This window comes from Hemiscyllium ocellatum, chromosome 50 (genome assembly GCF_020745735.1).
Source record: "Hemiscyllium ocellatum isolate sHemOce1 chromosome 50, sHemOce1.pat.X.cur, whole genome shotgun sequence".
Lineage (NCBI taxonomy): Eukaryota > Metazoa > Chordata > Chondrichthyes > Orectolobiformes > Hemiscylliidae > Hemiscyllium > Hemiscyllium ocellatum.
Window position 1 is genome coordinate 6,337,755 of NC_083450.1, and position 15,115 is coordinate 6,352,869.

At 43.9% G+C, this 15,115-nt stretch overlaps 1 protein-coding gene across 3 annotated transcripts in view; it reads right to left on the reverse strand.

Annotated features, from left to right (window-relative positions):
- Positions 1–14,809, reverse strand: part of cgnb (cingulin b) — a 126,884-nt gene extending 112,075 nt beyond the window's left edge. The window contains exon 1 of one of the 3 annotated variants that reach the window (XM_060820786.1): positions 14,777–14,809. The gene's annotated coding sequence lies outside the window, so the exon portion shown is untranslated. Of the gene's footprint in view, positions 1–4,005; positions 4,210–14,690 lie in introns of those variants that run through there. The other 2 variants (XM_060820784.1, XM_060820785.1) reach the window with 2 other exon arrangements.
- Between the last annotated feature and the right edge of the window lie 306 nt (positions 14,810–15,115).

Consider the following 15,115-nt stretch of genomic DNA (forward strand, 5'->3'; position numbering starts at 1 on the left):
CGCTCCTGATTAAAAACTGGTAAACAAGAGGAAAGCCAGTGAGTTTAGAGCACAGAGAGAAAAAGACAGCACAGTTCATTTGAGATTCAAACTGCAGCTCCTGGGTGAATTGTCGGATGCTGCCCCACCTCCTAACACAGCATACCCCAGTGCCACTATCAGTGCTTTCCTGAGCCAGGAAGGCACGGAATCATCTGACATTTCCTTGGTGGGAAATTAAGTTGTGAAGTTCCTGCTACATCACCAGCTGAGCAATTCCAGCTGTTTAGCTGCTCCTGCTTAGAAACAGGTTTCCAGTTCAGAATTCAGTTAGATCGTACACACAGGCATGTGTGTATTTACATAGAGTTGGGGAAACGAGGCCACAAATGTGCAGAGACTACAAACTTGTGATCTAACATACTTCAAAACCAGAAGCAACTTTTAAAAAAAAGACCAAAAAAAAGCACAGAAGCCACCGTGACACTTGCTCATTTTTCCAGCCAGGAATCAGCTCGACAAGAGGGGTGGGAGGGACAGGGGCTGGTTTTTGTAAACAAACCACGACCCACTGATATCCATTCATACCAAAGGTAGAAGCATGGCTGTAAGTTTGCTCGCTGAGCTGGAAGGTTCGTTTCAGCGAACAGACTTACACCCCGAACCTCAACCTTAGCTACACGTCTTCTCAAAACTCACTAAGGCAGAGGCATATTAGGGTCAGTGAAGACAACTCGCCCTTTCCAACACGGACAACTTAAATGCTGGGTGTTGTGAATACTAATCAGATTCCCTGGTTAATTGGGTTCTTCTTCCCCTTGCACAGGAGTGTGTGACATTTCACAGTCACACTCAGCACTGTGCAAGGTCAGACAGACACAATATCCCCTGAAGTTCTTCCAGCACGAGATTTATGAGCTGGGAGGAGAGGATAGAAGACACTCCTACGCCGAAACTTCAGAAATAAAATCTAGTGTTAGGTTGCTTCCGGTGCTATATTAGTGTCACCAATTTCTGGTATCCACATCTCGTGTGAACTTGCCAGATTTGTTAACACTGCGGGCGCACAGGAACAAACCAATCCGAAGCTGGAGGGGCCCACTTGGCGCCTCGAGCCTGTTTTGCTGTTCATTACGATTGCAGCTAATCTGATCACTCCACTTACGCACCAACCCCTGATATTCTTACACTGTCTTGCTCAATCAAGAATCTACCCACCTCTGCCTTAAAACCATTTAAAGGTTCTGCTTCCAGTGCCTCTTCAGGAACACTTGTGATCCTCTGACTGAAATAAATTCTGTCTAAAATGGGTGACCCCTTATTTTGAAAGTGACCCACGAGCAGAGGAAACATTATCTCTACACCCATTCTTTTCAGTGGTGGCCCCTCACAGGGGAGGATGGCTGCCGTCCACTCACCCAGAGTGGCTGTACAAACTGATGCCGCTACTGCTGGCTCTGTTACACTTGGGGCAGGAGGTGGTCATGAAAAGGGGTGGGTGAGGCATTGCTGCAGCACCTTTCGCGGTGTTCTCCTGGCTTCCGCTTTCTCCCCCCACCAATGGCAGGTCTCAAGTTGCTTGGCCCCTTTCTGGACCCTCCTCCTCCACTTTGCAAGGTCTTGGGTCAGTGATTCCAGAGTCTCTGTGGAAGTGTCGCACTTCACCCACGAGGATACATCCAACCTGCCAAGCACCCTTTGTTCCTTGGATGATACCTGATCGAAAGACCCCAGTTGAAAGTAAAACTCCACCCGATGGCAACTTCAATTTAATTCTGTGCTCACGTGAGAAGATGCCAGTAGCACCAGAGTCACATGGCATGGAAACAGACCCTTCAGTCCAACCAATCCATGCTGAACATAATCTCAAACTAAACTGCCTGCTCCTGGCCCACATCGTTCCAAACTTTTCCCGTTCACGTACTTATCCAAATGTCTTTTAAAACGTTGTAACTTTACCTGCATCCACCACTTCCTTTAGAAGTTTATTCCACATACAAACCATCCTATAAAGAATTTGCCCCTCACATCTTTATTAAAATCTCTCTCCTCTCACTTTAAAAATGTGCACTCTAATCTTGAGATCCCCCACACTAGGGAAAAGACAACTAATATTAACTTTCTCTGTACTCCTCATTATTTTGTGAAGTTTTATTAGGACACCTCTCAACCTCCTGTGCTCCAGTGAAAAACATCCCATCCTTTCTTTAGAGTGGCTTCAGCTTGAAGGATGCAGAACTTTAGCTGCTGACATGCAGACCTCCCACTATCAAAATGGGAAGCTCTCAACAGCCGGGGTGACTGCCGGATGTCCATTTCCCTCCAAGTCTTGCCTTGTGCTGCTAGCTATACTGTTGCTCTGCCAGATATTCCGAGGAATGAAGATGTGATAAGTAACAATGAAAGCTAACAGAACATTATCGTTTATTGATGGGAGAACTGACTACAAAAGTAGGGAGGTTATGTTTCAAATATATAAGGCACTGGTGAGATCACATTTGGAGTACAGTGTAGAGCAGTCACCTTTTATTTAAGCTAAGATGTAAACGCATTGCGAGCAGTTTGGAGAAGATGGACCAACTCTATCACAGACCTATATCTGGGATGGCTTGTATCCTTTGGTATTTAGAACAGTTAGAGGTGACTTCACCAAAGCATGCAAAGATCCTAAGAGAAAGGGGTGGCTGAAGAAGAGGATGTTTCAGCATGTGGAAAAATATAGAACTAGAGATCACTGTTCAAAAATAAGAGATCACCCGGTTAAAACAGATGAGGAGAAATTTTCTGCTTTTGGAACTCTCTTCCTCAAAAGATATGCTGGAAGCAACGTCTTTGAATATTTCTAAGACAGATGATTTTTGATAAGCAAGGTGATGACAAGGGCCAAGAATGCAGAGTGATCAGATCAGTCACAATCATACTGAATGGGAGAGCAGATTCAAGTGGCCTCGTCATGTTCGTAAGTTTTTACATTCATAGTCTCTGCACTGCGAGATTATGATGGTTTCATCCAATCTAGCCCAAGTGAACTGCTGACAAGATAGATAAATAGGTCATTAACCTAAAATTGCTGGAAATGCAAGCTTGGTCAATTGAATTGATTGTACACACACCTCTAAAATTCCAGTCTATTTCCAGCAACACTCAATACTTGCATGTTGACAGTCTAGGTGGTAAATCCCTCCCCCCTACCCCAACTGAGAAGGGAAGTCCTCTCACAAAGACCAGACTTTGGGATCTGACAATAAACATCTCCCATGTAAAACATTTAACTAACCTCTTCTCTTTCCAGTTACTGACGGATCGGTTTTGTGACAAGCAAATGATGGAAGCAAAGGAAATAAAGAGCAGTAAAACAGGTGTACCCCCCCCACACGAGATAGAATAAGTTGGCAACATGTCAAATATTTTAAGTTTATTCTCAACTTATTTTTAAGCTGTAAACACGTCTGGTTCTCAGATCTCATTTCTTCGGTTCTGTAGAGGATGGTAATTATTTCTGCAGTTTAGCAAGCTCGTACAAACTGACAGGAATAAAAAGTAGTGACAACAGAACTATTGAGCAATGCTACTCTGCTCTCCAAATAAGAATGGTCGAAACTGCCACTCCTAGACCCTACAGAGATTACTAACAATTTCCACACCTCCGTAAACTGAAACAAGGCGAGAGAAATTCTTTGGCGAGAACACTGCAATTTGGTGACAATGCAAGGCAACAGACCTACCAGAAACGAGAACTCACAACCTTAATTCACTACAACCTCCAAAAAGGTTCCCAAATGTTAAATTTGCATATTTTCATTTGGCTAGTCAGAATTCACATAACTTATTGCAAATTCTAAACTAAAATTCTAATGCAGAACCCGTAGGCTGCTTTATCGTGAGAATTTTTAAAAATATCAAATTTCATCCAGTGGTCTCAGATACCAAATCTTAATCACATAGCAACCTGAAGGGTACACTCCCACTCTCAGAGAAGGAAGAAGGTAGTACCAATGTTCATTTTAAATCCAGTTAGGTACTCACCGTAAATGATTTCTGCTCCCACTAGCAGGCCAGACAGAACAGAAAGCCACCAGGATCTTTAACCGGACAGGTACAATGGTCTCCTTCTATGCTAAATCTTCATCTACAATCTCCGGACTAAGAAGCTCTTAGCCAACATTACAAGGGGAAAACAATAAGCCTCCGTATTCCTTTAGCAAATATAAGGGAGGGAACGAGACAAGAGGGATTGATCTAGCATGGCTCTCACTTCAAATCACTAAACAATGACTCATGTGAGTCAATATCGCAGGACTTGGCAGTGAAGACTAGTCCAACCAGCTTCCCAATACTCCCTGTTCACCTCGAAGAGGTACAATGACGAGTACAAGGATTTGGGGAACTGCTGCAGAACAACATCGCAGCTTAAATCACTACCAGAAAAGAAATCAAATAGAAAACTTTTACAAAACTCTGGTTAGGCCGCAACTAGAATACTGCATCCAGTTCTGGTCACTATACTTCCAGAAGGATGTGAGGTTTACTGGAATGTTTCCTGGGATGAGGCACTTTTAGCGACATGAATCATTTGTTGAAGCAGCTAGGCTGTTCTCCTTGGACTAAAGGAGATCAAAGGGGCAATTTGATCGAGGTGGACAGGCTTGGAAAAGGTGAACAAAGGAAAGCTATTCCTGTTAGTTGATGGGACAAGAACTGCGGACCAAGGTTTCAGGCAGATGTTTGGGTGGGGGAGGATGGAAAACACATTATTTCAACAGCTTGTCATATGGGCACTTGATGGAAATCAATTCCTTGCGGCTAATAGCACATGGGTAAGTGGGGGAAAAAAAAGGTGGTGGGGTGGAAATGAGTGGATTACAGAATGGTAGCACCACTCTCCACCCCTATCTCCTCAACTCCCAGTGCTCACTTATCAAAGCAAAGCAGAGAGCCAGTATGATCACAACAGGCTGAATGTCCTCCAGTTGTGTTGCAGCACCTGAGAAAACCTCAGAAAATCCATCAAATGAACAAACCATTTCTGAAGTGTCCCTACATTCAGCAACATTGAACATTCCCTCAGCTTAAACCTGATCTCCTGCAGACCAGAAACACAACCTACAGTTTCATGTAACATGCTGTCATTGCATTTTTGGAGAGGAGGGAGAGACAACATTACAAAGTTTATATCTGGTACCTGTTATCTTCTAGTGACACACATATGGACTGTATATTAACTGTGCTGTTTTTTTGATATGCAACTGATACACATATTCCCAAGACACAATAAAATGACATGTATTTCTTTTATAATCCTTTGTTGTCTCAAGGGCATGGAATCCTGTTGGGACACTTTCCGATGACTACCCTTCAGTATCGAGCTCAGGAGGCCTATTCTTCACAGAATTCTGGAAAAGGAATGTCAAACAACTCAACTACGAAGAAAGGACTCGAATTAATGTCGCTCCCCCATCATCTACCACACACACAAGAACGTCCCAGACAGGAGTTACGGCTGAATCAGCCATCGGATTAGTTAACTCATAGGAACTTAGCAAATACAAAGAGTAGGCCATTTAGCCAAATGCTGGCTTGTCTTCCACATGAATGCTGATTTCTTAAACTAGCCCATATGTCTTGATATGTTAACAATCTGGAAATCTATCAATGTGTATTGAATATGCTGAATGGTTAATCATAAGAGATAGGAACAGGAGGAGTTGGCCACTCAGCCCCTTCAGTCTGCATCGTGATTTCTCACATCCATTTTCCTGCTCTTATCTCCTTTTTCTGATCAAGAATCTCTGTCTTTCTCAAATTTAGGCTTAACTAAATACAAGGACTCTGCCATCACAGTTCTCTATGGCAATGAGTTCTAAGTTCTAATTTCTTCAGAGAGAAGAAATTCCTCTTCATCTCAATGATTGAGCCTCCATAGTCCTTTTGGGTAGAGAATTCCAAAAGATTCACCAAGTGAAGAAAGTCATTGTCATCATCTCAGCCCTGAGATGGTGTCCTTGGAGTCAAGATCCTTGCTAAGGGAAAGATCCTTCCTGCATCTACCCTGTACAAAGCAGCCAAGGTTCCATCAGATCACCCTTACGCTTCCAAACTCTTGAGAAAACAGAGCCATCACCCCAATCTCTCCTCAAGCTTGGACTGCAGGTTTGTAGTTCCCTTAAAGTGGACTCGCAGGTAGACAGCGTGATGAAGAAAGTGTTTGGTATGCTTTCCTTTATTGGTCAGAGTAATGAGTACAGGTGTTGGGAGGTCATGTTGTGACTGCACAGGACATTGGTTAGGCCACTGTTGGAATTCTGGTCTCCCTACTATAGAAAGGATGTTGTGAAACTTGAAAAGGTTCAGAAAAGATTTACAAGAATGTTGCCAGAATTGAAGGTTTGAGTGAAAGGGAAACGCTGAATAGGCTGTTTTCCTTGGAGCTTCGGAGGCCAAGGGATGACCTTAGAGAGGTTCAAGAAATCATAAAGGGCAATGGATAAGGGTAAACAGACAAAGTCTTTTCCCCAGGGTAGAGGATCCCAAAACCAGAGGGCATAGGTTTAAGGTGATAGGGGAAATATTTTAAAAGGAACCTGAGGGGTAACTTTTTTATGCAGAGGGTGGTGCATGTCTGAAATGAGCTGCCACGCTGATACAATTACAACATTTAAAAGGCACCTGGATAGGTAGATGAATAGCAAAGGATTTGAGGGATAGGCCCAAATGCTGACAAGTGAGACTAGGTTAGTATCTGCAGAATATTTGGTCAGCAAGGACAAGTTGGGCTGAAGGGTCTATTTCCATGCTGTGCATTTCTAGGACTACGACCTGACAACACCACCATTCCCAGGATTGGTCAGACAAACTGTCACTGTGCTGCCTAGATGGAATGTATATCTTTTAACACAGACTAGCACTGCAACTCAATGTCTGTACCATTCATTTATACAGATAACAGAGCACTGGGAGCTGAGGGGATAGGGTGGAGAGTGGTGCTGTCATTCTGTAATAAGTTTTAATCTGATTGGATTGGTGAGTGAAGCCTGGAACTGATGGAGGCAATGGGAACCCACACAGGATCAGAACGCATAACATGACTATCAACAGTGGTGATGTGTTGGGCAGGACAGGGAGGTTCGATGGCAAAAAAGAAAATGCTGGAAGGCCAGGGAAATCCAAGAACAACTCAGAATTTGGTTCAAGCTTCTAGTACAATGAAACACTCCCAGGATCTTCACAAAAAAAAACAGAAACCAAAGTTTGACACCAAGTCAAGGATGCTGTTTCGTATAAAAAAAAGGACATTGAATCCCTGCAGTGTGGAAACAGGCCATTCAGCCCATCAAGACCTACACACATCGCCCATCCTATCCCTGTAAGCCTTCCCATGTCTAATCCACCTAATCTATACATCCCTGGAACACAATGAGCAATTTCCCACCAACAATCCACTTAACCTGCACATCTTTGGACTAGTAGGAAACCAGAACATCCATTGGAAACCCACACAGACACAGGGATGACATGCAAATTCCAAACAGAAAGTTGCCCAAGAGTGGAATCAAACCCAGGCCCTTGGCACTCAGACGTAGTAGTGCCAACCACAGAGCCACCATGCCATCCCCATTTGGAGATGTGGGTTTCATTGGCCTGGCTACTATTTATTACCCATTCCCAAAAGTCCACGAGAAGTGGGAGGTGCGTGGTCTTCTTGAACTAGTACAGAGATTCAATGTTGATGCACCTACAGTGCTATTCGCGAGGGCATTCCAGGATTTTGACTCGGCAACACTGAAGGAAAAGTGGTCTACTTCCAAGTCAGGAGGGTGCAGGGGTGGTACTCTCCCATGCATCTGCTGCATTTGTCCTTCTTGATGGGCATGGTCAAGGGCGTGGAAGGTGCTGTCCAGGGCCAGGGGACCAAAACTGCAGATTTAAAAGGACAGTCTTAAAAAGAGGAGGCAGAGGGGTTTTGGAAGGGATTTCCAGAGTTTGGGGCTCAGTCAATTGACGGAATGGCCACAACTGAGAGTTGGGAATGCACACAATGCCGGAATTAAAGGAGCACAAATAGTTCAGGAAGCCTTTATTCATGAACCAGCAGATAAAGGGTATTTTCAGTTTTTGGATTCATTTATCTATAGGTACATTCTAGCCCTTTTTTTAAAAAAAATAGGGTGGGTGGCAGGGAGTCACTTTTACCTCAGTTTGGGCCAAGCAAAGTATTTTTGCAAAGAATCTGAACTCAGAGCCCCTACAGATCAATTCATGAAAAGAGCCAGAAAAACTATTTTGTGGACATTTGGATGTAGGATTTCCAATCTGCATCAGGGAAGTCTGTGAGGCTGGAGGGGACTACAGATAGGGAGGGGCTAAACCCTGGACAGGTTTGAAAACAAGAATGTTGTTTTTAAGACCAAGGCATTGCTTGAATGTGCACTCAATGTCAGCAAAGGGAAATAAAGACTTGCTGCAGGGGTAGCAGAGCTTCAATTCACAGAGCGTAGAGTGAGCTAGAGCAGGCAAGAATCAGCCAAAAACAATAGCAAGAATGAGGTGAACAACTATCTCGGCTGTGTAGTTAAAAATAAAACAGGACAAGAAGAACAGAACGGGTTCACGGTGGGCTGAGGATGATTTGAACGTGATGAATTGAATGGGATCACACAGGATGGTCATTCCCACACGTTGTACTGTTGCAGGGAAGGCAGTAATTGGCCCACAGACTTTTGAGATACACTGCGTATATTCCACAATTTAATCCACGGCACTGTGTCATTTGGCAGTATTTTGCTAACCGATCCTTCCCAATGTGTTCCTCCTGAGAATTTATTCGTATACAGAACACAAAATAGGGGGAATCAGTGCCTGAAATTCTAAGTCAGTGTACTTTCCAAATCCATATTTTGAAAGCTGTTATGAGCAGACAAACCTCACGGGGAACTACCTGAAAACAGCTGGTTCTAAAGACAGATGGTTCTTGGTGTTATTACTAAAACTTCAACACGTCTAATATGCATTTCAAGTCATTAAAACACAATTCAACTTTTTAATAGATGTCAAACTAATTAGCAAGCAATGTTTGGTTCGAAGTTTTGGGTTCCGATTCACCCAGAATGGTTATAGTGTTGAAGGTGGCCATGTGGCCCATCACTGCCACAGAAGGCTGGGGAGGCCAGGTCATTGAGCATATTTAAGACAGAGATAGATAGGTTTTTGATTGTCAAGGGGATCAAGGGTTTATGGGGAGGAAGTGGGAGAATGGGGTTCAGAAACCTATCAGCCATGATGGAGTCTGCTCTGCCATTCAATGGGCTGAATGGCCTCACTTCAGCTCCTAGGTCTTATGGTGTCTGTGCCGGCTCTCCAAAAGGAGCAATTCACCTAGTGTTTATCTCCTCGTAGCTTTGCACAATTTTCCTTTTCAAATTACAGTCGAATTCTCTTTTGAATGTTGCAAGTCAAACGTTCTGCCTTTCTAGAACACACACACTCACTGTCACTCTTCCATATCTTGCCATTTGTGTGCATAAATTAGAATTAGGTTTATTGTCACAAAAAGGGAAAGTATATACCCAGCAATCAATACAAACTCAAACAAAACTGTGAAACGTTGTCCTAGCAAAAGGAAATTCTTCAGGGTATACTATTTTTTCAGTTTGCTGATGAACAAATGGAAAAATATATTTCTTTCGAGTAATAATCTTGCTGATTTAGAACTAAAACATGGCTGAAAAGGAGACAAGAAGCATTGCATTCTACACTCGCCAGGACTAGGACATAAGAAACAAACTTGATAACATAAACACCAAGTTATACAAGATGAGAATACGATGCTGACTGGTTGTGCAGGAACAATTAATTCCCAGACTAAGTAGGTAGATTATGATTGGTCAAGGTGTTGTCATGGAAATGCACCAGCGATTGGCTATCTCTATCACCCCTTTTCCTTCCAAGAGAAGGGGGTGCAAACAAATGCACAAATTTCTTTTGCCCACATAAAACAGGATCCTGTGTCTTACCATTTGTAGTTTACAGCCCAGTCTAATGCATCACTCTGCGAACTGGCTGATGATCGTAAATTGGCTTCCAGCATAACATTTAGCACAGCGTAACATTTAACAAATAGCAAGCCCAACAGCAGAATCACATCTAAGGGTAGACATACTTTTGATGCTTGCAATCACAGGGCTGGTAGTACTCAATCAGCATGCTACCTGCTGCAATCGGTCAACAAGATGTACCACTGCACCACAAAAGCCCTCCAAATTAACATTACCTTTATTTTTTCATCAACCTGTTCAGAGATGTTATTATTCACCTCTGAAGCAGATAAGACTTGAAAGCGGGGCCTCTCAATCCAGAGTTTGCAACAATACCACTGAGCTGAAAACGTGTTGCTGGAAAAGCGCAGGTCAGGCAGCATCCATGGAGCAGGAGAATCGATGTTTCGGGCATGAACCCTTCTTCAGGAATGAGGAAAGTGTGTTCAGCAGGCTAAGATAAAAGGTAGGGAGGAGGGACTTGGGGGAGGGGCATTGGAAATGCGATAGGTGGAAGGAGGTCAAGGTGAGGGTGATAGGCCGGAGTGGGGTGGGGGCGGAGAGGTCAGGAAGAAGATTGCAGGTTAGGAGGGCGGTGCTGAGTTCGAGGGATTTGACTGAGACAAGTTGGGGGAGGGGAAATGAGGAAACTGGAGAAATCTGAGTTCATCCCTTGTGGTTGGAGGGTTCCTAGGCAGAAGATGAGGCGTTCTTCCTCCAGCTGTCGTGTTGCCATGGTCTGGCGATGGAGGAGTCCAAGGACCTGCATGTCCTTGGTGGAGTGGGAGGGGGAGTTGAAGTGTTGAGCCACGGGGTAGTTGGGTTGGTCAGTCCGGGTGTCCCAGAGGTGTTCTCTGAAACATTCCGCATCTGCAATCCTCACTTTCTCCAACAATACCACTGAGCTCCTTAAACTTAACAATTCATTCACATCATATGCACGTGACATTAGCAGAAAAAAAACACGTTTACACTTCTATGCAAGTTGTTGTAAAATAGATTCAAAAGTGCATTTTAAGGAATGGGGACCTCCATACTAACAGTTAAACTTTCTTCTCTCAACATCAATTATCAAAGGATCCAAGAGTGGACGGATATATGAATAGGAAGGGTTTGGAGGGATATGGGCCGGGTGCTGGCAGGTGGGACTAGATTGGGTTGGGATATCTGGTTGGCATGGACAGGTTGGACCGAAGAGTCTGTTTCCGTGCTGTACATCTCTATGACTCTAAGAGTCCTAGCTAGAATCTCTCATTTCAGAGTCTTCATTTTAAATACTCTTCACACAAGGGTGCATCTGAACCCTTAAATAGTTTAAAAAAGATTAATAGAAGCTAAGATTTCCGTTGCACTTCTGAGGAGCAGGGAGCTAGTCAGTCTTCACTCATAGTTCACACTGTGACTCATGAGTCACAAAGTTAGGTATTCATGTCCCAAACAAATCTAGGCTGACACTCCAGTGCAGTACTGAGGGTGTTGTACACGGTCAGAGGTGTCATTTTTGGTTGATACTTCAAGCAGATGCCCGCTCTACCTGCCCTCTCATGTGGGCAGTAACAATCTCAAATCGCAGAATTATTACAGTAGAGGAAGGGGCCATTTTGCCCACTGTCATCTACAGCAACTGTCCAAGTACTGTTCTTCCACCTACTCTTCATTATTTCGGCACAATCTTCACATCAGCAGTCTAACTTGGTTCTGAATGTTTCAATTCAACACTCCTCCATTACACTGTCTGGCAACACCTTCTCTGTACAACAAGGTACAACTGGATCAGTCACCTGGGGCCAAGATACATCCTTCAAATCACAAATATATTGTTCACTCATTACCACTTGGTTGCTTGTAGGATCTTGATGTTACCATTTGCTACACTTCCCTCATAACAAGGGTAACTACAATGTCCCTAAAGTAAAAAGGTAGAGGTAAAGTCACCATAATACCCGAGGAGGGAGACAGAACTAGTGATGAGTTTCACCAGAGGGTCACCATGCCTCAGACAGGGGGAAAGAGGTTGTGAAGGACAGTCCTTCATAATAAACTCAGCCGGTACAGAAATTTAAATCATGCTGTTGGCACCACTGCATCATAAACCAGCTGTCCAGCCAACTAAACTAACTGGCTCATTCACAAAAGCACTCTGGTGCTTGACAAACAGAGAGGCCGTGAAAGGCATTATAGAGGTACAAATCTTCACCTCCTTTCTGTCACTCTTGAAGGGTGGCACAGTGGCTAGAACCGCTGCTTCACAGCAACAGTGACCCAGGTTCGATTCCAGCCTCGGGCAACTGTCTGCATGGAGTATGCACGTTCCCTCAGTGTCTACATGGATTCCCTTGGGTGCTCCAGTTTCCTCCCACAGTCCAAAGCTGTGCAGGTTAGGGTGGATTGGCTATGCTAAATTGCCTATAGTGTGCAGGTTAGGTAGATTAGCCATGAGATATGCAGAGTTAAAGGGATGGGTTGGGTCTAGGTGGGATGCTGGTCGATGTGGACTTGATGGGCCAAACGGGCTGCTTCCACACTATAGGGACTTTATGAGCTAACGCCATCATTTCAACTTGCACGGAAACAATGTCTATTTGGACAAGGAGTTGCCAGACTCAACAATCTCAATGTTTGCATAAAAACTACTTTTCACACAACACAACAGGAAGTAGGTTAACAGAAAAGTTCATTTTACCTCCAACGAGGAGGAGGAGAGAACTCAAATACAGTGACATGCTGCAAAGGTTTAGGTAAAAGAAATGTTTTCAGAGGAAAACATTTTTAGCCAAAGCCACAGCTCATTTCTCTGCCCAATAAATGTAATGCACAGGAGTTTCGCTTTGGCAAACTTAATTTTACTGAGAGTAGAGCGTACGGTTGATAACAACAAAAGGTAACAATCTTTATCTTGGAAAACTGCATGCCCAACGATGCAAAACTTAATACATGCTGCTTTCTTGGAAAGAAATCCAAAATGATTGCCATCGTATAAATTCTGGTAGCACTGGGACTTGAGAGTCCAAATCACGGTATACTTCTTCAGAGGATGTTGGTTCTGCAACAGCTCGAGTACTGTGTATATTATAGGAGTGATGTGACAGCGTTGGAGGGGGTGCAGCAGAGACTTACCAGGATGTTGTCAGAAGTCAGAACCAGGTTACAGTCCAACAGGTTTATTTGAAATCTCAAGCTTGAAGTACACTTCAACTGATGAAAGCTCTGAAAGCTTGTGATTTTCAATATAGCTGTTGGACTTTAACCTGGTGTCATCTGACTTCTAACTTCGTCCACCCCAGCACCTCCACATCATGGCTACCAGACGTTGCCTCTGTTGGATGGATACAGATTTAAAAAAAAGACTTTGGAGCACTTAGGTTGCTTTACTCGGAGCAGAAATAGCAGGGGAGCAACTTAATTGACGGGTACAAAATGGCAAGGGTTATAAATGGGGTAGAAAAGCAGAAACGTTTCCCCTTAGTAAGGTGGTCAACAGCCAAGAGCACAGATTTGAGGTAAAGGGCAGGATGTTGAGCAGGAATTCTTAAAGAAAGAATTTGATTTCAGCCAGAGGGTTGTAGGCATTGCCTGAAAAGGGTGGTACAGGCGCAATATTTAAGCAATACTTAGATAAAACGCAGCATTCAGCTCTGACCGAAGAGTCATCCAGATTCAAAATGTTAGCTTGCTCTCTCTCCACGGATGCTGCGATTTCCAGTATTTTTTTTCTTTTCAGTTTACATAAATCACGCAAGGCTGCAGGCCAAGTGCTGGAAAACAGGACGAAAGCTCAACGACTGGCGAGGGCACGATGGACCGAAGGGCCTCTTTACGTGGTGTAAAAACCTTACGGCTCCTGTGAGATTGCACCCTCTGGTCCTAAACGCTAGGGGAAACACCCGCTCCACATCTCCCCTGTCAATTTCCCCCTAATTATTTTGTACGTTTCAATAAGGTCACCTCTCATTCTTTTAAACCCCAATAAGTACTGGCACCACTCTCTTCTGGGGAGACTATCCCACAATCCACAGGATCAGTCCGGTGAATCTCCTCTGGATTGTCTCCAATATATCTTTCCTTAAATAAAGCGATCAAAACGGTTTACGGGGAATGCTATAGTTTCATCAGATTGCTAGCTTCCACCCTCAGAAGCCGCCAAAAGAGAGACAAACGAAAAAGGACACTCTGAATTCACCGCCGGAGAGAAGTCGTCAAACTTCAAGAACGACAATTTTATATTTAAAAGAGGAAAAAGTGAGAAAGAACTTGCAAAACTCCTGAGAAGGTGCTTTCCCAGTTGCACCTCCAACAAAATATTCTGAAACAAAGGGCGCTCACTAGAGAAAAAAAACAAATCAATGCATGATTAGAAACTTGCATTTTAAAAGAAATGCAAATAAAATTATAGAACGAATCAATTGCAATGAGGGAATTGTTGACACCTTTGCTTCAGGGTAACCTAGCATTTCCCAATTCCCACTTTGCAAGGATTCTGAAATAAAGCATTCAAACTGAAATACTTTTATTGCAAAGGTTAAAATGCACCAAGACCAACTTTAAGCAACATTTTTTTTTAAAAATCGAGGAAAATTAATTCCACCTTACATTGCCTCAAGGGATTTCGGTGCTCACCTGAAAGAAAGCGAAAAAGGTCGGTTTTGAAGGTAAAAGGAAGGTTTAAAACGGGCAACTTACCTCAGGAAATTCGACGAACAATATGATTTCGAAGGAATTTGATGTTTTTATTGATTTTTTTTTCCCCACCCCCTTTCTACCTTTACCTTTCTCTGGGAAATATCGCTCGAGCGCTCAACCGAACCTGCGCCGGCGCGAGCAGGGCTGCAGGAAGTCCCGCCCCCAGGCGGGTCCTGATTGGTGAAGTGCGGGGCGACGCCCACCGCCATAGGCCCGCCCCCTTGTCAATCATCAGGAGCCAGGTGTGGGGAGGGAGGGGCTGGGGGTTTAAGGGGGAGATGGGGGTTAATGGGGAGATGGGGTTAAAGGAAGAGGGGTTAAAGGGGAGATGGGGGTTAAAGGGGGAGATGGGGTTAAAGGGGAGATGGGGTTAAAGGAAGAAGGGTTAAAGGGGAGATGGGGTTAAAGGAAGAGGGTTAAAGGGG